This window comes from Chlorocebus sabaeus, unplaced genomic scaffold, assembly GCF_047675955.1.
Source record: "Chlorocebus sabaeus isolate Y175 unplaced genomic scaffold, mChlSab1.0.hap1 unalloc_scaffold_388, whole genome shotgun sequence".
NCBI classification, from domain to species: Eukaryota; Metazoa; Chordata; class Mammalia; order Primates; family Cercopithecidae; genus Chlorocebus; species Chlorocebus sabaeus.
Genome location: NW_027327690.1, coordinates 162,739 through 169,032, shown reverse-complemented (window position 1 = coordinate 169,032; position 6,294 = coordinate 162,739). Strand labels below are relative to the sequence as shown.

The 6,294-nt window shown below is 45.4% G+C and overlaps 1 long non-coding RNA gene across 1 annotated transcript; it reads right to left on the bottom strand.

Annotated features, from left to right (window-relative positions):
• Nucleotides 1-1,803: 1,803 nt before the first annotated feature.
• On the bottom strand, nucleotides 1,804-5,169 carry LOC140711237 (uncharacterized). The gene is made up of 2 exons (XR_012092391.1): nucleotides 4,629-5,169; nucleotides 1,804-4,429 (listed from the first exon to the last, which is right to left on the bottom strand). It is a non-coding gene; the product is annotated as an uncharacterized lncRNA (long non-coding RNA).
• Between the last annotated feature and the right edge of the window lie 1,125 nt (nucleotides 5,170-6,294).

Genomic DNA, 6,294 nt, shown 5'->3' with positions numbered 1-6,294 from the left:
GGAAGTGTACATCACATACCACAAGGACCTCTACTTTGTGTGGAAACTTGAAAATAAAAAAGTCACAGGGAGCGCAACACCAGCTTTGTCCCACATCTTTCAGATGCTCAACTAACTGCAGTGATTGTTCTCAAATTCACCCATTCTCTCTGGGTAAGATTCAATTAGGTAACAATTAGGAGAAAAAAAAAAGAAGCTTCAATCCCTCCCATTGCACACCCAACTTTCACAGACCCAAAAATCCAGCTAAAGCTGGAGAAAGAGCAGCGAAAGCCATGCTGGAATCCCCTCTTTGAAACAAGACACTCATGTCCATGTTCCCAGCGTGAAGGTCAGCCCAGAGCCGGGCCGGCCCCGCAGCAGCAAAGCCGTGACACCCATCACCAGGAGAACAGAAGCAACGTCTAGGTCAGAGATTAGTGACTGCCAAAAATAAGGTGAAAGTTGCCCCCAAAGCCAGTGAACACGGGAAAACCTGGGCAGATTTCCTTCGCAAAGAAAGTGAAGAGAGTTTAAGACGCTCAGAAAAGCAAGAAACGAGTGCTAAACGTTACTTACTACAGGTGCTGTATGTTAAATGCTTTTTTTTATTTACCAGTGCTAGAAATAAGTTTCATGCTAAGGGTTTACAAAAAAAAAAAAAAAAAAAAAAAAGGCAAAGAAAAACTGAAAAATATTCGTGAGAACTAAGTTGGACAAGAAAAATTAAAACTTGAGAATTAGCGAAAAATTTTAGACATTAAAATTTAAAAAAAAAATGAAATGCTTCCATGCTTCCTGCATTAGGTACGGATCTTCAGACTCCCACGTGAATAGCTGGGAATGGTGGCACGTGCCTGTGGTCCCAGGTACTCAGGAGGCTGAGGTGGGAGGATCACCTGAGTCCAGGAGGTTGAAGCTGCAGTGAGCCGAGATCACAACACTGCACTCAAGCCTGGGTGACAGAGTAAGACCTTGTCTCACAAAGAAACAAAACAAAACAAAACGAAACAAAAAAACCAGAAGAATATATTTCTATGTTTTATTATTGTCTCTTGGCAAAATACTCAACTAGCCCCAATATTGCCTTAGATGTAATTTAACATCCCCGGTTTACACAGGGGAAAATGAGGTCAACAGCCAAGACCGAAGAAATAACAAATGCAATGGTGCGTTCAGGACAATGACTACAATTATAAAATATTCAGTTCAATTTCTACCCTCAGCATCAAGGCAGGGGTTCATCATAATGGGTATTGGAGGTTTAAAGAAAATTTAGGCTCAGCATTTACAAAAAAAAAAGCAGATTTTAATGCTGGTGCAATCACAGGAGACTGCGGCCCAGCCCTCCTCAGCACTGCAGGTACTCACGGGCACTCCCGGGGTATTGGCCATGCTACGTCCCCGCTGGTGGCCACACAGAAGAAGAGGCGGTAAAAGTTTTTTGAGAATGAGATAAAAAATGCTCAGAGTCTAAAAACATTTTCTAGCGGAGGAGGAATAACGAGAAGCTCTCATTCATGGTATTTGTAAAAGGCTGTTTCTAGCGCACTGGTAGATAAAAAGGGCCGGGGCCCTCGGGTTAGCGTCAGCCGGCGCCCGTCTGTTGAGGCACACACGGACTTACGTCGGTGATAGCGTTCAGGGCTGTGTCTGCCCCGATGCTGAAATCGGAACCTGGCACATTGTTGGACACAGTAGCGGGAACCATGATCGTGGGCACACAGAACTACTCGTATTTCTCCCGGGTGGCTGACAGTTCCAGGAGTCCCATCTAAATTGACCCAGTATCTGCAATGCTGGCTGCTCAGAGGCCGTGGTGTGGAAGGGCCAGGTCATCGCTTAGTCATACGGGGCACAAGCATGTCACTTGCCACTCCTGTCTTTCTATTTCATCAAACCCTATTTTCTCCTGAATATTGATCATAGCAAAGTCATTAGCCTTCGAAACATCAACTTGCTTTGTTCAAGAAGTTGAAACACACGTAAGTCTTTCTCGCCATGCTCAACACACACGACTGGCCATTTCCGAAGTCAGTGTTTCTGGAACAAAAGCCTTGACCTGCCCCGTGAACGTTCACGCTGAGCACACTGTCGCGAGGCTGCTTGGCCAGCCAACAGGGGCAGGAGAGAACCGCAGGTGCGGTGTGGGGGGCCCTGCAAAGGCGCCTCACTCCCTCAATCAAGGGCGGTGCCTCCTGCCAAGCCAGTGGCTTCCTCCAAGGGGAAGCGGCGTTTTCAGCTGCCACCGCACCGACTTCAGATGGCTCAGCCAATGGGGCAACAGATTCAACAGAGTTCCATGTTGTTAAAGGAAAACTTCTGTTACCAGACAACCTTAATATCAGATTCAACGTAAAATAACCAACAAGGTTGTTTCCAAGCCAACATGCTAGTAGTGCCTTATCCTTCAATGCTGCTTAAACACGGAGAAGTATGAGGAAAAAAGAGCATGGCACTTACTTCTTAAAAAATAACACCTCTTCCAGGTTCATCTTACCCATATCAGAAAGACTTAGAACTGTGGATTTCCTACAGGAACGTGGAGTGGGGGTGGATCCCCACGCTGACCCAGCCTCCCCACAGGTCAGTCAACCCCCATCACGGGGTTCACACCTCTCCAGGCCCCGTCATCTCAACAAGAAAACGTGGCATCTCTGAGCTCTCTTCGCAGGGAGCACCCGAACGGGAGCTAGAGAGAAACACAGACACATCCACCACTGCTTTAAAATCCTGAAATGCAATACATATTTAAGGACTTCATTAGTAGCTTTTTAAAACAGTAAGAACAGAGTGAGCCTGGTTTTAACCTCTCTGCCACAATAACACCGTGTACATCTGTCTTTTACTGTGTGTTCCTTCTCCAGCAGCTGCTGCCTGGCTGGCCGATTGCAGAAGGGCCTCGGGTACTCCGGGGGGAGGCCCTCGGTAAAAGCGTGAGCGCCACGATCACGTCTCAGGACGCCGCACACGTTAGGGTTGCCCACAGCCCGCCGTTCCCAATGCCTAGAGGGCACTGAATGGACCTCCTGCTCTTTGTAAATGTCAACTCTCCTAAGCTACATTGCCTTAAAAATTTTTAACTGTAGTCCACACACACTTCTTTGTTTCTGTCTTGTTTTTATCCTAGAGGCATATTATTATGGAAAATTAAGTTTGTAAGGTTGAAGGGTTTTCTGAAAGTCTCCTTCTAATCCTGGAAGGAAAAAAAATTGGGCCAGATGTGGCGCTCACACCTGTCATCCCAGCAGCTTGGGAGGCTGAGGCGGGCAGATCGCTTCAGTCCAGGAGCTCAAGACCAGCCTGGAAAACATGGCAAAACGCTGTCTCTACTAAAAATACAAAAAATACAAGAAAAAAAAAAAATTAGCTGGGCGTGGTGACATGTGTCTATTCCCAGCTACTCAGGAAGCTGAGGTGGGAGGATACCTGAGCTCAGGAGGGGAAGGCTGCAGTCAGCCAAGATTTGCGTCACTGCACTCCAGCTTGGGCGACAGAGTGAGACCCTGTCTCAAAAAAACGAAAAGTAAAAACAACTGTATAAATCAGTACAGAAGGGAATTGGCTGGGCACGATGGCGCACGCCTGTAATCCCAGCACTTCGGGAGGTTGGGGTGGGCAGATCACCTGAGGTCAGGAGTTTGAGACCAGCTTGGCCAATATGGCAAAACCCCATCTCTAATAAAAGTATAAAAATTAGCCGGGCATGGTGGTGGGTGCCTGTAATCCTAGCTACTCAGGAGGCTGAGACAGGGGAATCACTTCAACCCGGGAAGTAGAAGTTGCAGTGGGCCAAGATTGTGCCACTGCACTCCAGCCTGGGCAACAAGAGCAAGAGTTTACTTGAAAAAAAATTTAAATTTAAATTTTAAAAAAAGGAGCTAATTTTTATTTAAGGGAAGGAAGAAGGACATTCAGTATTTGTACATCTCACGCACACATCTGCAGTGGTGCCCTGAAATATTCAAGATACACATTCCTACAAATAGAGCTTAAAACTACTCACCAAGTTACATGCTGAAAGCACATGCATTGTAAGAATGCTGCATTCGATTTTTTAAGCATCTGTATGCAATATTTTAGCGTACTGGCAGTTTTCTCTTCAGGCGCTGTATGCCAAAATTATTCCATGTTTAGTCATTCATTTTAGAATTTATGACTTGCTTTAGACAAAAAAATGTATTTAAACATAAGATACTAAATTAATGACTTAGGGGAAAAAATACTACATTAACTTGGAAGTTAAACTTTGCAAACTGAATTTGTTGGACCTCATGTAAGCTAGATGATCAGTGTTTTAAATTGTTGTGTGTTTCCCTCGAGGATGGAAGTCTCCTCTTTTCTCTCATCCACTGTGTACGCCGCTGCAGTCCACGCCTGTCCTCCACCAACCACAGTGCGGCCTGCAATTCACTCTGTACCACGCCTTCCACACCTTACCTGAAAGTCACTAAGTATAACCAAGAAGGAAATGAAAAGCAGATAAATGACCTCCGCCCCCACATCCAGCATGCAAATGTGAAACATTCATCAAAGTAAAACCAAAAACCCATGTCAGCTCATGATTGTAACTGGTAGAATTATGTGCATGGCAATTTTAAAAGTCTAGTTAAGCAAAAACCTAATTGAAAGTCTCAAGAAATACAAACTTTATACAAAAAGACATCGGCAAACATTGACAGTGAGGAGAGGACTTCGCTCTGCATCCAGTCTGTCCTGGAAGCCACGGCCAAATGCCAGACTGTATAGATCCGAAAAGCAGAAAAAAACAAGTATTGAAATGTGTACAGTCTCAGCAATGTACAAATTTGACGTAGGATGCTCAGAAACCTTGAATTTCCAATCAGAAAACAGGAACATGAGCAAGTTCCCCAGCAGTGCCCACCTTCTGCTTACGGCGCGTGTAACAGGAACGCTGGCCACCTCCGGGGGGAGAGGCTTCCTGGTCACACTCGCTCTGGGAGCCGCACAACTGGCCCCGACACAAACAACTGGCTAATACTGAAGAACCACCCACTCCCTGGGCTTCGCTCACTCTTGGCGGGAGAGCGTGTTTACAGAATACATTATCGACTGAGTCCTCGTGCAATGCGTCAAACTTGTTGAAGGCAGGGCAACCCCATTCCTGGCCCAATTAAGTGAACTGAGCAGAGCAAGGTTCACAATTAAGTGAACTGAGCAGAGCAAGGTTCAGAACTGTCCTGAGTGAGGACAGCACTCAGTCACGACAGCAGTGGCCAGTGTTCGCAGGGCGCTGGTTTCGTGCCGGGAACAGTTCCAAGCGTCGTCTTTCTGTCCGTAGAATGTGCACTGCAACCCTGTGGGGCCGTTTGCAACACCCACCAGAGTTCTGAGACAACCAAGTCCAAGCTGTCTGTAGGCCTTGCCGCGTGGCCGTCCACGTCCTCTGCAAACCAGACCTCACTGCAGGGACCGCGGGTTCCACGGCTGCCTTGAGGCACATGCTCCCTCCGCCACGTCTTCCTGGTCCCTGGCACCAACCCTCACGACCACTGCTGCCAACACTTTGTTTTCTCATGGCACCTGAGGGGCCTGTTCTTTCTGCCCTTGCTCGCTCCCTGCGTCCAACTTGGAGGGTGCCCCGCATCAACGCCAACGCTCATGTAATCACCACCCCCTTCCATGGGGCTTGATGCCTAGGAGTCTCTATATCAGAATGTCACATTGCTGTGCTTGTTGGAGAATTTCTTCCCAGCGTGGAAGTGAAGGATATAAAATTCTAGGTGCCTGCAATTACCTCATTTCCACTGCTAAGCAATTTCAGTAGTAGCACAAAACAAAAAAGCTTTTTTTAAAACTTCTTTTTTGCAAGCTAAATACAATTTAATTTCTACATTCACGTTCTCATCAGCTCCCACCTGATGAGCAGGCAAACAGTAATTTTCAAAGAAACAAATTGTTCCATAATTTTAACACTTAGCATTATCACTATGAAGTAAGAATTATCCCAAAAATACATGATGATCTTGTTCTCACATTCAACAATAGATTGTCACACAGTGAAATAGCACTTAATGCAAAGGACTGTTTCTTTTCAGGTTTCTGATCTAGAAAAAAAAAAGATTTCTGGCAAAGAGATAAACCTTAATTATGTAGCTATCCAAAATGCCTCTGAGAAAAATAATATCATCCAATTAGTACTTTAAAGTGTTACAAATGCAGCTGAGGTTTTTTAGTAATTTGTCCATAATTATCAAAAGAATCTTTAAAAATCTTAATACTGAAAGAATAACCATAAATGGATATAAAACGTAAAGCAGAAGAGTTAACATTTGGGGTAGATTTTGGCCCATA